The sequence below is a fragment of the Aquarana catesbeiana genome, linkage group LG04, assembly GCF_042186555.1.
Source record: "Aquarana catesbeiana isolate 2022-GZ linkage group LG04, ASM4218655v1, whole genome shotgun sequence".
Lineage (NCBI taxonomy): Eukaryota > Metazoa > Chordata > Amphibia > Anura > Ranidae > Aquarana > Aquarana catesbeiana.
Window position 1 is genome coordinate 109,649,127 of NC_133327.1, and position 17,524 is coordinate 109,666,650.

The following is a 17,524-nucleotide window of genomic DNA, read 5'->3' on the forward strand; positions in this document are numbered from 1 at the left end:
TTGTACAGAGTTTCTGTAACGCACAAGGGGCCATTTAAATCTCAGTGACTCCAAACCAAATGCTACAATTATGCCAAAATCTTCAGATTTTTGCCAACATTTAGGGGAAATTAAAACTTTCATTGTCACTCATGCCCTGCCAATTTCTTACTAAAGAGAATGCAATATTGTATATAACTTCCTGTTGCTACCCAGAAGAGATCCCTTGCTTTGGCATATGAGTTCTGCATGGTAGTGGGTGTGTAGCCTAAAGCTGAACTCCAAGTAGTTACAAGAGACACAAATAAATTAATTTAGCTCCATATCAATGAGAAAATTATAACATTTAATAACTGTATTTTTGTTGCAATGTAAGCAGTATAAGTACATTCATTTTACCTGGTATCAGCCTCTTACAACCCCCTGTAGAACAGAGCTCAGGCTGGAAAGGGCAGCACAAGTAGCCAGACAAATGCACCGTTGTGCCCAAATGCTAAGGCCATGTAAAGATGAGCTCATCAGTCTGACGCTTCTCTGTCCACTGTCCAGTCACAGGATTGTGTACAACTCACAAATGGATGGACAGAAATACACATGAAAGCCCAAAATCCATCCCTACAATGATCTGTGTTTGCTGGGACTTCCATCAAAAAGGTTTCATAGATTTTCACAATACAGTCTTCCACATTAAAACATTTGCAGGTTCTAAAGGGGCTTGGCATAAGTAGACATGCTGACTGAGCGTGCTGTGATCATCGGGCTCCAGGAGATCAGGTGGTGAGAGGCTCTCTATTCCCTTGCAGGAAGCATGTCCACATGCACAGCCACACAAACGCCAGGCGGGAGCAGGAGCCAATCAGGTGGGCTACAAGCGTAACTTACGGCGTAGAGCGGAGAAGCGGAACGTGCAGTGGAGATGGCGGAGGCTCAGGGGGGAAGGAGGCACGGCTCTCCTGATCTGAGGAGAGGGACCGCAGCGCTGGAACACGGCTCCCCAGTGCATAGCCGAGGGTCCCTTGGGTCGGGCTGCGGAGGCTTGACGCAAGGACATGGGACTACTAACCAGCAGGAATCCCATACCCATGGGCCTAATAACAAACCACGGCCCTGTAGTATCCAGGACCAGACCCCCAGTAAGTGGCTGCAGTCCTTTGTAGCTGGACCAAGAACCCCTGGGGCTAGATGGTGGCTACAGAGTGACAGAGGGAAGTTCACTGGAGTGGATAAGTTTGGAGAAAACAGTGGGACTATAACACCCAGAAGTGACCTACAAATGGACAAGGATGGACAACCAATATCCAAGCCTGGCCTCTCAGGAACAATATCTACAATGCAGGTGCAGTATGATAACCCTCTGCCCCATAAATGTATTAATGGACAAACTATACTCCAGCCAGAGCTAAAGGTGATGGATATGGACTGGGATCTTAGAGAGCACTTAGGAGCTCTTCCCACTAAAGCAGATATTCAGTAACTTATTTCCGCTGTTGAAGCATCCTTTTAACAAGCTGTAGAAGGGCTCAGGGAGGACATAGCAGTATTGAGACATAGATTGGGACATAGAGTGGAATAAATGGAGACAGGTCAAGATGATATTAAAAAAGCAGTGGTAAACACCCAAGAAATTACAAAATATCATGAGAAGGTGTTGAACTCTCTTATGGATCAAATTGATGATCAAGAAAACAGGGACCGTTAGCAGAATATACGTACAAGGGGTATGCCGGAGGTACATCAGACCCCCTATTTGCTTTCAATTGTGCCTGTTTTTTTTTGTCAAATCTTGGGGGAATCTACACCTGATAAAATTGAAGTAGATAGGGTACACCGAACATAACGCCGATAAACCAAGAGATGTTATGTAAATTGCATACATTTTTGAAAGAGATGCCCTTTGAGGATTATGCGGGTAGGAGTGAGAAGTAAGGGATTGATGAGAAAGTACCAGAGTATATAAGACATCCAAATTTTATTACAAAGTAACCAATATGTAAATTGCATAGATATGCAGTGAAGGAAGCCATTATGAAAGCAGTCCACAGTCCATCCTACAGTGGATTTTGAAGGAGTTCAGCTATCCTTATTTCCAGATTTAACACGCTGAACACTCATGCATGCAAATCAGTCTGGCTCTTGCTGGAGGCCTTACAGTCGGTTAAATATCAGTGGGGCTTCTCTTTTTGTATGACAGCTACCTGGAATGGCAAAACGGCGACACTTAGAACCAAAGATGACATGCGACATTTTTTAGAAATATTGGCGTTGCCATCAGTGGACTTTCTGGATTGGAGATTAGATAGCCCCCATTCCCCTCTACAAGGTCCTGAGCGATGGCATCAAGTTATGGCCAGAGAATGACAGAAGAATCACTCAGATAGATAAGGACAAGTTTAGTTATTCTCGGGCCGGCTTGAACTTAAGGCTCGAATTTAAGTAAAGAGAATTTATTGTTCTAAGTTAGTAAAAGGAGTTTAGAAGGATCTGCACATATAAGCATATTTTTGTAGAGAGGAATTCCTTGTCCTTATAGATAGGTGTTGACTTAAATTTTGGAATGGGGTAATAGGTAGTTATTGTATAAAGTATTCTTGGAAGCCCGGGGAATAACAGAGTTTCTTCTCATGCCTTTTACCATTTTTCCCCCAATAGGTTGGTCTCGAGTTAAGGGAATTGTTACACCGCAAAGTGCAGAAGGGAGCACAAATCCAGAGACTGATTAGGGCAACACATTATACGCCTAGAAACTCCCAAATACAAGAAATGTCTTATAAAATCCTGACCAGATTCTACGGTACTCTGGTGCCGCTGGCACAGATGTACCCAACGGCGGATATTTGGTGTTGGAGGGTGTAACGAGCCCCTGCTCGCTCGGTTCCACTCTCCCGACACTCCTCTGCGGCTATAGAATCAGACTGCAGATCGCAACATCTGATGGTTCGGTCATTCGATGCTCTGGGACTAGAACTACAGCTATGTGCCGTTCCAATCCAGTTGTGTAGCTCCGAACAAACACCAGGCAGACTGTATGTAAATTCAACCAGGAATCTCCTTTATTCAAAAATAGAGGCTCTTTTATACAATAAAAGAGGAGGTGCGTACCTCCGGCTCATATTACTCTGAACATACACCTGTGACCAGAAACCTAATTAACATGGGCTAATTAAGTAATCCCTTTAGACAGCCTAGATGTCTCAGACATGACCTTTAGGCCAGACTGGCCGTCTTGTAGCTCAGAGAACCCAATCAACATTATCACAATAGCAGAGTTAATTAACACAAACAACAATGGGGATCTAATGACTCTTAGATCCCATACTAGAGACTTATTTACAATACACATTTTAGCAGGCAACAGACAGACAGGCAGCTGGAATTGACATCAGCATCTCCTAACAGTATTTGTTCCAGCATTATGAATCAGCCACTATTTCTAATATGGCAAATCCAGGGTCCCCAGAGTCTGTGTGCCCTGGGGGACCAGGACCCAAATCCACAGTAATACCACCTCAAGCTTCCCCAGGCATACAGCTCACAAAGAGCACCGTTCCCCCAAATGCCAGGTCCCACGATCGCTCGGCAAGAGGCTAGCATTCAGTCCCCTCCAAAAGTCTCTCTCCCAGCTAGGTCTGTCCCATTTCTCCCCTTTCGGCAGGAGACTAACACAGGAGGAGACCCCAGACGGTTTGACTCCGAAGTTAGTCAGTAGTTCCAGTCCTCTAATGCCTGTACCCACACAGTACCCCAAACAAATTGTTCCAAACAAAGCATTACTTACCCAGCCAACCTCTGCCTCTCTCAGAGAACATATCTGCCGCTGGGGAGAGGCCTGGACTGGCCCTTCTCCCTGGAGTCCTTTCTGCCGCTGGAGAGAAGACAGGGTGTCTGGGCTCACTCCGTCATGCTGTTGGGGATCTGGGCCGACTGCCCAGCATCCCTGGGGTATACAGGTGGAGACTGAAGTCCCATCCACCTTCACAGGAAATCCACCCTCTGTTAGTTGAAGGTAGAGTCCAGCAGTATTCGGCCCTTTTGCCAGCCCTTCTGCTGGAAACCCCACACTATCTGCTCCGGCTAACTGTTGGGGCAGAAGGCTGGCTTCCTCCACTCCCAAACTGTGTAGCTGCCATTGGGGAGGTGAGCTGGCTGCTTCCTTTTCCATTCCCTCATCTGGATGTTGGGACGATATGTCTGTGGTACTGTCTCCCAGGTGCACAAATCTTTGCTGGGGAGGAAAGACCACTTCCTCCACCCTGGCCAACTGTTGGGGAGGAACACCTCCTCTCCCTTCTCCCCCTTTATCCTGATCTGCTGCTGGGAAGTGACCACCTCCTTCTCACCCTGAGCCTCCGGAACTGCCGCAGGTGTAGGGCAGAGATCTTGGACCCTCTTTCCGGTTGCCAGCGCTTCAGCTGGGGAAGTTCCTTGTAACTTCACAGATATTTCTGTTGGTGCTGGGCAGAGCACAGTGAAGTTTGGCCCTAATAACAGCTCTTCTTCTGCTGGAGGCTCACCAGGTTGTTCTTCCTCAGCAGAAAAGTCTATCAAATCCCCTGTCTCTGCAACTGGTGTCTGGGGATAAAGGTTCACCATCTCCTCTCCGTGGAACCCAGAAGATGCTATCAGTGCTGGGCAGAGGTTAGCGAGCTCTGCCCTGTTGTCAGCACTTCAGGTTTGGGGACGTCAATCTTCAGATTTTCCACTGCTGATTCTCTGGCATGCTGCTGGACAGGCACATTCCTCCATCCAAGATCATCCCATGCAGAAACAGGATCATCAAGGTCAGTCAGCACTTGCTGCATCTGCCATAAGACCTCCGCCTCCATAGCTGCGGGGACAGGTTGGCAAAGCACACTGTTACTCTGCCACATTGTCAACTCTTCAGCCAGGATTTAAGAGTTGTCAACTGGTATTTTCTGATAGTCCCAGGCAAAGGGAGCCCCACCCTGCTGCTGAGCGGAGTCTAGCAGCTGTCTGCAGGCCATCTCAAGCTCCCATTCCTGAATGGCCAGAAACTCCAAATCTTCCTGTGCCCAGTGCACTTCCGAGACATTCAGTCTTCGCTCTCTGTGCTCCATTATTTCCTCCAAACGCCACTCCCGATCACTCCCAAAGTCAGGGTCCCCGGACAGCCTCCAGTATAACAATCCCAGGCCATCGTAGTCAAAGCCTTCCTTGGGGCTGTCATCCGCTGTCCATGGGCACACTTGGGCTACATACCACCGGAGGGCTCTGTAGCTCTCATCCAACCGCATTTCTGCCTGGATCAGCCTGCTTAACTTGGCTGTCCACTCCTGGTTCGGCTGTTCCCCCAATAACAGCATTCGCACTTCATACTGCGACCAGTACTTTACATGGATGGAGGGGAGAACTTTTCCCTGGTTTCGCTGCTCACGGGCTAGAGCTTCCTTCCAGAGTTCGCAGCAGATAGAATCAAACCACCCTAGCAGGACCTGCTCTGATACTGGTCCTCTGTGCTGTATCTGCATCTCTCGCAACCTCCTTCTGAATTCCTCTTCCATGGTGGCTGGTATCTGTACCTCTCCTCTCCTGCTATCTGGACCTTGGATCCAGGTGATGGTTTGGATGTATTCACGGCAAGGAAGCACGATCCCACCATTCCCTCCATGGCTCTCAAGTAAGTCTTTCAGCGTGGCTCTCCTGCAGGCTGGTTTGGAGTGTCCCAGTAACTGGAGAGCAAATCCCACAGCTGCCAACCAATGTAACGAGCCCCTGCTCGCTTGGTTCCACTCTACCGACACTCCTCTGCGGCTATATAATCAGACTGCAGATTTCAACATCTGATGGTTTGGTCATCCGATGCTCTGGGACTAGAACTACAGCTATGTGCCATTCTAATCCAGTTGTGTAGCTCAGAACAAACACCAGGCAGGCTGTATGTAAGTTCAACCAGGAATCTCCTTTATTCAAAAATACAGGCTCTTTTATACAATAAAAGAGGAGGTGCGTACCTCCGGCTCATATTACTCTGAACATACACCTGTGACCAGAAACCTAATTAACATGGGCTAATTAACTAACCCCTTTAGACAGCCTAGATGATTCAGACATGACCTTTAGGCCAGACTGGCCATCTTGTAGCTCAAAGAACCCAATCAACATTATCACAATAGCAGAGTTAATTAACACAAACAACAATGGGGATCTAATGACTCTTAGATCCCATACTAGAGACTTATTTACAATACACATTTTAGCAGGCAACAGACAGACAGGCAGCTGGAATTGACATCAGCCATGTGGGACCAGGACCCAAATCCACAGTAATACCACCTCAAGGGTCCCCAGGCATACAGCTCACAAAGAGCACCGTTCCCCCAAATGCCAGGTCCCACGATTGCTCGGCAAGAGGCTAGCATTCAGTCCCCTCCAAAAGTCTCTCTCCCGACTAGGTCTGTCCCATTTCTCCCCTTTCGGCAGGAGACTAACACAGGAGGAGACCCCAGACGGTTTGACTCCGAAGTTAGTCAGTAGTTCCAGTCCTCTAATGCCTCTCCCAGCTAGGTCTGTCACAGAGGGGATGTGAACAAAGGGGCTCCTTTCTCCACTTATGGTGGGCATGCCCCAAGATTAAATTGTTTTGGGAGGAAATTGCCCCTTGGATAAAGAAACTGACGTTAAGACCTATAGAATTTTCTTCCCTACATTTTCTTTTCCATGGGATGCCATCTACTGTATAAAATTTTATAAAATAAGTATTACACCACATCTGTTGAACACTGCAAAAATACTCATATCTAGGTTCTGGAAGCAAACAAACTGCCCCTACGTTAGGAGATTGGAAAAGGGGGTTGGATAGAATAATGGAAGCTGAGAGATCAGTACACCTGGTTGGAGAGCAATATGATAAATTTAAAGATACCTGGGCAGGATGGCTATATTACTCTCCATAGATATCTGTGGAACAGGCATAAGAACCATATATAAACACTCTATTCTGGTTTAGTTCTCTTGGAGGATTTAAGGTCTGGATGCATCTGGCAGGGGGAACATATTTCATTTCCTTTTTTTTTTTTCGTCTCCTGAATGGGGTTAGTTTTATTGAAATTACACACTATTTATTTGGGAGGGGGTTAAAAGGGATATTGGATGGGAGGATTGTTTTTCAATAGTATAGGAATAACCAATTTGCATGAACACATACTTTTTCTCTTTTTATTTTTTTTATTTTTTAGGCTAAAGAGTTGGGGAGAACACATAAATAAGACACAATATAATGTGGACGAGGATAATACAATTCTGGTTTCTTTCTTTCTTGTTATCCTAAACATGATGGTGATATTTTTTTGTTGTTTTTTTATTTTGCACTTAACACGTGGTTAGTAAGAATTGAATATAATGATATGGTAGTGTTGTTCCTGACCAAAGCGGTTAGGTCCTTGGTGGTCCAATAAAGCATGTATAGGGGTATTGGGCATATAAGCTTTGTGAAGTATTCCATTTTACATCTTCCCACCACCCCCCCTCCTTTTTTTGAAATGGGGTTGGGAAATGGTTATTTTTTTTATTTTATTTTTTTGAGGAATAGGTGCTTAGTGATGGTTGCACGATTATATTACTGATCATGTTTTTTTTTCCTTAAATATGATGGTAATTCCTAATTAACTTTTTTTTGGCATACAACACCTGGTAAACAAGAGTCAATAAAATGATTTAGTAGGGTTGTTCCAGATCAGATGGTTAGGTCTCTTATGGCATTTTTATTATTAATTTTTTTTTGTTAGTAATGGCGGCGATCTGAGATTTTTATTAGGACTGTGACATTATGGCAGACACATCGGACACTTTTGACACTATTTTGGGACCATTGTCATTTATACAGTGATCAGTGCTATAAAAATACATTGATTACTGTGTAAATGACACTGGCAGGGAAGGGAGTGACTCTAATGCCCCGTACACACGGTCAGATTGTCCGATAGAAAATGTCCGATCGGAGCGTGTTGTCGGAAATTCCGACCATGTGTGGGCTACATCGGACATTTTCCATCGGATTTTCCGACACACAAAGTTTGAGAGCAGGCTATAAAATTTTCCGACAACAAAATCCGTTGTCGGAAATTCCGATTGTGTGTACACAAATCCGACGGACAAAGTGCCACGCATGCTCAGAATAAATAAAGAGGTGAAAGCTTTTTGGCCACTGCCCCGTTTATAGTCCCGACGTACGTGTTTTATGTCACCGTGTTCAGAATGATCGGATTTTCCGACAACTTTGTGTGACCGTGTGTATGCAAGACAAGTTTGAGCCAACATCCGTCGGAAAAAATCCTAGGATTTTGTTGTCGGAATGTCCGAACAAAGTCCGACCGTGTGTACGGGGCATTACTGTGGGGGGATGGGCTTCAACTCACATGACAGCGATCACTGCTCCCGATGACAGGGAGCAGTGATCTCTGTCATGACACAAGGCAGAACGGGGAAATGCCTTGTTTACATAGGCACTTCCCCTTCTGCGGCTCCGTGACATGATCGCCAGGAGACCCTGTGGACATCGAGTTTGCCGGTCCCACGGGCATGGGCACGCTGTATGCGGCAGGCGCACACTGCCTGCGATCCCCGCCTCTTAAAGGGGACGTACAGGTATGCCCATTTGCCCACCGCTGTCATTGTGCCATCATCTATCGGTGTGCAGCGGTCAGCAAGTGGTTAAAGTATGTAATGTGTATTGTTAATAACAATAAGCATTATGAAGGAATGAGGATTTCACTCCACTTCTCCAAAACCCCCCTTTTTTTTGTTGGTATATATTATATATATATATATATATATATATATATATATATATACAGTGGGGACGGAAAGTATTCAGACCCGCTTAAATTTTTCACTCCTTGTTATATTGCAGCCATTTGCTAAAATCATTTAAGTTCATTTTTCATTTTTTTCCTCATGAATGTACACACAGCACCCCATATTGACAGAAAAACACAGAATTGTTGACATTTTTGCAGATTTATTAAAAAAGAAAAACTGAAATATCACATGGTCCTATGTATTCAGACCCTTTGCTCAGTATTTAGTAGAAGCATCCTTTTGATCTAATACAGCCATGAGTCTTTTTGGGAAAGATGCAACAAGTTTTTACACCTGGATTTGGGGATCCTCTGCCATTCCTCCTTGCAGATCCTCTCCAGTTCTATCAGGTTGGATGGTATTTTTAGGTCCCTCCAGAGATGCTTAATTGGGTTTAAGTCAGGGCTCTGGCCGGGCCATTCAAGAACAGTCACGGAGTTGTTGTGAAGCCACTCCTTCGTTATTTTAGCTGTGTGCTTAGGGTCATTGTCTTATGGGAAGGTAAACCTTCGGCCCAGTCTGCGGTCCTGAGCACTCTGGAGAACATTTTCATCCAGGATATCCCTGTACTTGGCCGCATTCATCTTTCCCTCGATTGTAAACAGTCATCCTGTCCCTGCAGCTGAAAAACACCCCCACAGCATGACTATAGGATTCGTCAATTACGGTCTTACACTTATCTTAAACACTATAATAATAACCACACAAACGCTGCGTGACATGGGTTGTAAATGGCCACAACAGCCCTTTATTAACAAATTATATATCAATCAAACAAAACAATAACACCAGGAGGGGGTCTTTGGGGTCCCATTTTTGATCCATAACCACTGTGTCTTCAGCTGTGCCCCAGCCGGCTCGAAGACATTGCGACTTTCCAACTTCTTTCCCATGGGACCTAAGTCCTGGGAGAACCACCAACAAGCAACCACGGTGGGATCCCCATACCCTGTATGGGTCCCCCAAATTTCAACATTCTGTTCAAATTCTTAACCCCCCAAAGACCCCCTGACCCGCCAGCTGTTGTGACAGATGTAAAAGAAATATATGTATGATTAAATTATATATATATATATAATTTTTTTTTTTTTTTTTTTTTATAAATTTATTATTTATTTATTTATTTATTTTTTACAATTTTTTTTTTTTTTTTTTTTTTATATACACCCCAACTAGATGTAGGGCGGGAGGGAGGGAACTTCTTCACCAAGAATTCTTCCCAAATGATTACCCAGCAGCCCGTGCGACCACCCAAGCCCCTTTTTCCGGCTCCACCCTGAACACCTGACCTGCTGCACCAATAAGGTAAGCCACCCCTTAACCAAAACTACCACAGTGAACACTTTAACCCTTTCAGACCTATTCCTCCCATAGTCATGCCGACCCTCCGTCCAATTTTCTCCCCTGGGTCACACTTGACTATAGGATTCGTCAATTACGGTCTTACACTTATCTTAAACACTATAATAATAACCACACAAACACTGCGTGACATGGGTTGTAAATGGCCACAACAGCCCTTTATTAACAAATTATATATCAATCAAACAAAACAATAACACCAGGAGGGGGTCTTTGGGGTCCCATTTTTGATCCATAACCACTGTGTCTTCAGCTGTGCCCCAGCCGGCTCGAAGACATTGCGACTTTCCAACTTCTTTCCCATGGGACCTAAGTCCTGGGAGAACCACCAACAAGCAACCACGGTGGGATCCCCATACCCTGTATGGGTCCCCCAAATTTCAACATTCTGTTCAAATTCTTAACCCCCCAAAGACCCCCTGACCCGCCATGCGAGCTTGAGTGAAAACCTCACTTAAGCGAGTCCCTCCACACCTGCAGGGCCCTCTGAACCCCCTCTTGCAATCCCAGAAACCAAAAATCTGTGCCAACTGCATTCAAATGTACACCATCATCCCTCCAATAGCGAACAGACAAGTCCTCCAGCTCCCGATGACGAACCACCACTCCCCCAATACGAGACACAAAACGACCTATCTCCCTGTTGGCTTTTATCCTGGCCTTATTTAAACGCGCACAGAACGCGCATGACGCCAATTGTGTCGGGCCACTATGTCCGACCACACTATAATAACCCCAGGGAAATCACGCAGAAACCTTAAAATGTCGAACTTTACGTCCCGGACCATATCCCTGGCAGCCCGTACCCCCATGTCATTCCCTCCCACCGAAAGTACCAAAACATCAGGAGGCCTATCTACTCTGGAATAATAGTGAAATTCCGGGAGAACCCGGCCCCACATCATGCCTCTGACTCCCAGCCATTTGCAGACTGCTTCACTCCGGGGAACGCCAAGCTGTCTCCCTTCGGGTCGCGCATCCGCTCTGATAGCCCCCCAGAAGACATAAGAGTCACCCAGAATCCACACCAGGCCTTGCGGAAAACCTGTAACAAACAATCAGAGGAAAACCTAGGACCAAACAACACTGACAGGAGAAATTAACATCATGAAACAGCATTACAACATGTGCGGACGGACATAAATTTTGAAGCGGTCAGATTCCCACCTCCCTATCCGCTTCACTATCTCTGTACTCAGTCCCCAACGAGATGCCTCCGTAGCTGCCCCCACCCTGAAAGAATGAGTATTGTATTGGGAGGCTGGCATGCCAACCGTCAGCAAACATCGCTTAAAAACCGCCACAAACTGAAAACGTGACAAGGATGAGCCATCCTCATGCTGCAGAAATGTCCCTTGTACACCCTTCCGAAACTGCGCGAAGCGCTGTACCGCAAGCACCGGACACACCGTCTCCGGGAGTACCTTAAACAACGTCACATAAACCCCTCTGCCCAGCTGATCAGTTTTTGATCTGCTGATGCGGAGCTGAATACTATCCTCAGCAATTTGCACCTCCGAAAACAACAAACCCCCATCACCGCGTTTGTTTTTACTAACCAACTCCCCAATTCTCAATGCCCCAAAGAAGGCCAAAGAAAAAGCTGCCGTAAACAGGTGAACCTCGTAAGGTGAGGAACAGACCCTGTGCAAGATTCCCACCAGGTCCTGTAGCAGCTCAAAAGACACCGGGCGCCTGGTATCTCTTACCACGCGTCCGCGCCGGAAACCTTTCATAGCCTGACGTACCAGAAATTCCTTTGAAACATCACGCAGACCTCGTAGCTTATAAAGAAAAGCCATTGCCGCCAATCTCCGGTTCATTTTCGATACCGATTCACCCCTGGAAAACTGCATCCCAATCATATACAACAACAATGACAGCCTGTCCTGATCCGAAAAACAACCCCCCACTGAACTTACCAGGCCGTCCCATTCACGCCAAAACGAAGCGTAGGCCGCCCAAGTTCCCACACTCACCGAGCGCTGCACCAAAACTCCAGCTAATCCAATGCCAGTCTCCACAGATGCGCAGGACAAGGAACCGACCTCTGCTCCGCCGCCGGCGCCAGCTTCCGGAACCTGTCCCACTGAAAACGAGACAAGGCATCAGCAATGGAATTCTCAACTCCCGGAACATGCACAGCTTTTACAAAACAATTCAAGCTCAAACAACGAAGAACTAAAAAACGCAATAAGCGCACCACTGGCGGAGATGACGCAGACAAACTAGACACAACTGCCACCACCCCCATGTTATCGCAGTGAAAGCAAACCCGTCGATTCTGAAATCGCGACCCCCAGATGTCCACTGCCACCACAATCGGGAAAAGCTCCAACAACACCAGGTTACTCAAGAAGCCTGCGACGCGCCATTCATCCGGCCACGCCTCCGCGCACCATGCCCCTTGACAATACGCCCCGAAACCCAAACTGCCAGCCGCATCCGTATACAAGTCAAAATCAAAAGCCGACACCACCGGAGCCATCCATAAGGACCTGCCGTTATACGAGGCCAGAAACTCCTCCCACACCCGTAAATCCGCTTTGTGCTCGGCGGAAAGCCGAATAAAATGATGCGGCAAACGCACCCCCGCAGTAGCGGCACTCAGGCGACGACAAAAAATGCGCCCCATCGGCATGATGCGGCATGCGAAGTTAAGTTTTCTCAGTAAAGACTGCAAATGTTCCAGCCTAATTTTTCTGGCCCGCAGGGCCGCCCCCACTATCATTCGCAAGTCCTCCAACTTTGCAAGCGGCAAACGACACTCCATAGCCTGCGTATCAATGATGATACCCAAAAATTGAATCACTGTGGAGGGACCTTCCGTCTTTTCTGGCGCAAGAGGTATCCCGAAACGACGCGCCACACCTTCTAAAGTCCGCAACAGGACCGAACAAACCGTGGATCCCGGGGGACCAATACAAAGGAAGTCGTCAAGGTAGTGCAGAACCGAGCGCACTTGTGACTCCTCCCGAACCACCCATTCAACGAAGGTACTAAACGTCTCGAAATAAGAACAAGAAATGGAACAACCCATGGGAAGACAACGATCGACAAAAAACTGTCCATCCCAAAAACAACCCAGCAACGGCTGGCTATCCGGATGAACCGGCAATAGACGAAAAGCGGACTCAATGTCCGTCTTCGCCAACAGCGCCCCTTGCCCATACTGCTGAACCCAACGGACGGCCGCATCGAACGATGTATAAGACACCGAAGTTAAATCAGGCTCAATCGCATCATTCACCGAAGATCCTTTCGGATAAGACAAATGATGTATCAGCCGAAATTTATGTGGTTCCTTCTTAGGAACCACCCCCAAAGGGGACACTTGCAACGCGGGTATAGGTGGGCAATCAAAGGGGCCAGACATTCTGCCCAGCTCCACTTCCTTAGCCAATTTTTCCGTCACTACCTGAGGAAACTGATATGTTGATTTCAAATTCTTGGGCACAAACGTCCCGGACAAAGGTAAGGAACAAGGAATACGAAAACCGTTGGCGAAGCCCTCGGCCAGGAAAACCGCCGCCTCCCTTCGGGGATACCTATTTAGGTACGGCCGCATCGCGGACAAGTTTACCGGCGTCCTCCCTTTTTGAAGTGGACTCACCGGATTGCAACTTCCCTTTTTTGAAACATTTGGCATAACCGTGTGAGCCCCCGCATCTGGAGCACTCATGACGGAAACGACAGGCCGCGCCAAAACGGCACGCTCCTTCGTTGAACTGCCAGCAATAGTTTTTTCGTTGTGAGGCCGACTGTCCAGCGCCTGAACCGCCGGCCCCCCCTGGAAAGGGCTGGCCTGAAGCCCGGGCCTGCACCATGAGCTTCATCCAAAGCCCAATATCCTTGTGGTCCCAGCGTATCTGAGGCCGCACAGCTTTCCGCTGACGAAACTGTTCGTCATAGCGAAGCCATGCCAATCCCCCATACACTCTATACGCTTCCCCGATAGCGTCTAAATAGCAGAAAAGCGAAGAACAATTCTCCGGTTCCTTTTCACCAATGACGCTGGCCAGTATCGCAAAGGCTTGCAGCCAATTGGAAAACGTCCTAGGGATAAGCCGCCAACGACGCCGCTCCTCCTCCTCCTTCTTACTCTCATCCGCCTTACCTTTATCTATATTAAACTTCTCTAATGGCAAAAGGGAGAATATCTCCACGTATTCCCCACGCCAAATCTTCTCCCTAACTTAGGGCTTCAGATGCACCCCCAACGGACCTTCGAAGCAAACATAGACCTCGCCCTGTGCCTTATCTCCCAACCGAACCCCATCATCCCCCGACTCCTTGGCCTTGCGCGACTCCAAACCACTGACCCTCACCGTCTGTGAAGCCGCCTCGACCACCGCCGAAGATAAGGGAACCTCTACACCCACCGCCGCGTCCATATGTCCAACCCGCTGAGGCACCGTGTCTACTGCTGGCGGCACCACTGAATTACGCATGATGGAGGCATCACGGCCCGAACCATCCGACGTGGCCACGGCAGGGACCCACGCCCCCGTCGGCCCCGCCACGGGTCCAGAATGCCCGGGCGGAGCGCAACGGTCCAATAATTCCCGAAAACCCGCAAAAAATTCTGCCAAACCCAACACACCCTGTTCCCTTCCTGCCTGACCCGAGTGGACCCTGCCCTGAGACCCCCCCGTCTCACCCGCTACAGACCCAACATCCTGATCAACATAAGAAGCAGAAAGAAAATTGGACTCACCAGGCTGCCTGCGTCCCGAATCCCGAGCAGCCGCAACTCCGGATCCCAGCTGGCTCCGCACAGTAGGGCGCATGGCTGATGCTTGCCCATTGCCGTCATCGCTGGATACCTCGCCGGATTCTGCTGACGACTCACGCCTAGAATGCGCCGCGGGCGGCCGTCCCCTCGATGCTGCCGGCCCCGGCGTGCCATCATCTTCTTCCATCTCCACGGGAAAGATGCGGGGTCCCTGCGCACCCCCAACTGTGGAAGGGGGTCGCTTGCCCTTTAATTGTGCCTGGCCACTCCCCCGTGCAGTTGTCACTCTTTCATTCTGTGAAGCAGGCTGCAATGACGCTGGAGGAGCAGCAGAGGGCGCTGACTGCCGTCTGCTGCTGTTAGCTGTAGACTTCCCACGCTGAGCCTTCCTCCCAGCCACAGGGGAGGAAGCCGAACCAGCTGATGCTGCTGCCGAGGATCGAAGGTAACGGACCTCCTGGCTAACGGGCTCATCCATCCACTCAGCTGTAGAAGGGACAGGGCTCCTGCCCCTCCCTGCATCCGACCTAGTCCCTCGCCGAGCCGGCCTCCTGCTAGGCACATCAGCAGGAGAGCCGGCCGCCATGTCCTGAACCACAGTAGAAGGGGGGGAGGAGGGGGAGAGAGAGCGCAGTGTCCCCTCCTCCCGCAGGTCCCGCCGATGTCGGGGATTCCTCCCAGGCCCTCCACTGGAGCCAGAAGCGGATGGCACAGCGGGGGACACTGAAGGGTTCCTGACGGAGCTCCCATGCGGCCGCCGGACCCGGGGGCTATGTGAAGGGCTCAAGCGCTCAGGAGGGCACACCCTCCTAGCGCGCTTAGAGGAAGGGGGGGAACCAGGAGAGGACGGATCAACCCCCGAGCCCCCTAACATGCCTAGCAGCTGTTGTTGGAGCCACTGCGGACCCCGTGCAGAGGCTGCGGCCCTGACCTGGTCCCATAAGGCCTCCAGATCGCTCATCTTACTTGAATTCTCTCCGCAGGGGAACGGCAGAACTTCTTCACCAAGAATTCTTCCCAAATGATTACCCAGCAGCCCGTGCGACCACCCAAGCCCCTTTTTCCGGCTCCACCCTGAACACCTGACCTGCTGCACCAATAAGGTAAGCCACCCCTTAACCAAAACTACCACAGTGAACACTTTAACCCTTTCAGACCTATTCCTCCCATAGTCATGCCGACCCTCCGTCCAATTTTCTCCTCCGGGTCACACTTGATGCTGCCACCACAATGCTTCACTGTTGGGACTGTATTGAACAGGTGATGAGCAGTGCCTGGTTTTCTCCACACATACCGCTTAGAATTAAGGCCAAAAAGTTCTATCTTGGTCTCATCAGACCAGAGAATCTTATTTCTCACCATCTTGGAGTCCTTCAGGTGTTTTTAAGCAAACTCCATGCAGGCTTTCATGTGTCTTGCACTGAGGAGAGGCTTCCATCGGGTCACTCTGCCATAAAGCCCCAACTGGTGGAGGGCTGCAGTGATTGTTGACTTTCTACAACTTTCTCCCATCTCCTGACTGCATCTCTGGAGCTTAGCCACAGTGATCTTTGGGTTCTTCTTTACCTCCCTCACCAAGGCTCTTCTCCCCCGATAGCGCAGTTTGGCCGGACGGCCAGCTCTAGGAAGGGTTCTGGTCATCCCAAATGTCTTCCATTTAAGGATTATGGAGGCCACTGTGCTCTTAGGAACCTTAAGTGCAGCAGAATTTTTTTGTAACCTTGGCCAGATCTGTGCCTTGCCACAATTCTATCTCTGAGCTCTTCAGGCAGTTCCTTTGACCTCATGATTCTCATTTGCTCTGACATGCACTGTGAGCTGTAAGGTCTTACATAGAAATGTGTGTGGCTTTCCTAATCAAGTCCAATCAGTATAATCAACTGGACTCAAATGAAGGTGTAGAACCATCTCAAGATGATCAGAAGAAATGGAAAGCACCTGAGTTAAATATATGAGTGTCACAGCAAAGGGTCTGAATACTTAGGACCATGTGATATTTCAGTTTTTTTGAATAAATCTGCAAAAATGTCAACAATTCTGTGTTTTTCTGTCAATATGGGGTGCTGTGTGTACATTAATGAGGAAAAAAATGAACTTGAAAATGATTTTAGTAAATGGCTGCAATACTTTACGTCCCCACTGTATATATATATATATATATATATATATATATATATATATATATATATATATATATATATATATATATATATATATATATATCAACAGATATAAAAGATATGTAGTGTGACCAATGATGGGATTGATGTTAAATGATGAAATTTTTCTAAAATAAAGATAAAACATTTCTATTATAAAAAAAAAAACATTTACGGGTTCTTTCTCTTACTTTATGGGTTTTGCATTTGTTTGACTTTGACATTATTGAAAATGCAAATGTTGTACAGAAAATACAGAAATGACTCCCTTGTAGAGCATGTCCCAGCATTTATGTTTTCTTCTGCTTTGTTGCTGTGGGGAGAAACAACTTTTATTACTTCTTGTGGTGCCATCACCAGGCTTGTAAATGTCATACAGGGGCAGCTGCAGGGAGCTCAATTCCTAGTGACGTTGCACACCCCCAGAACCACAACTTACAAGAGCCCTTTCCCTGCATACAGTTTGTGGACAGGC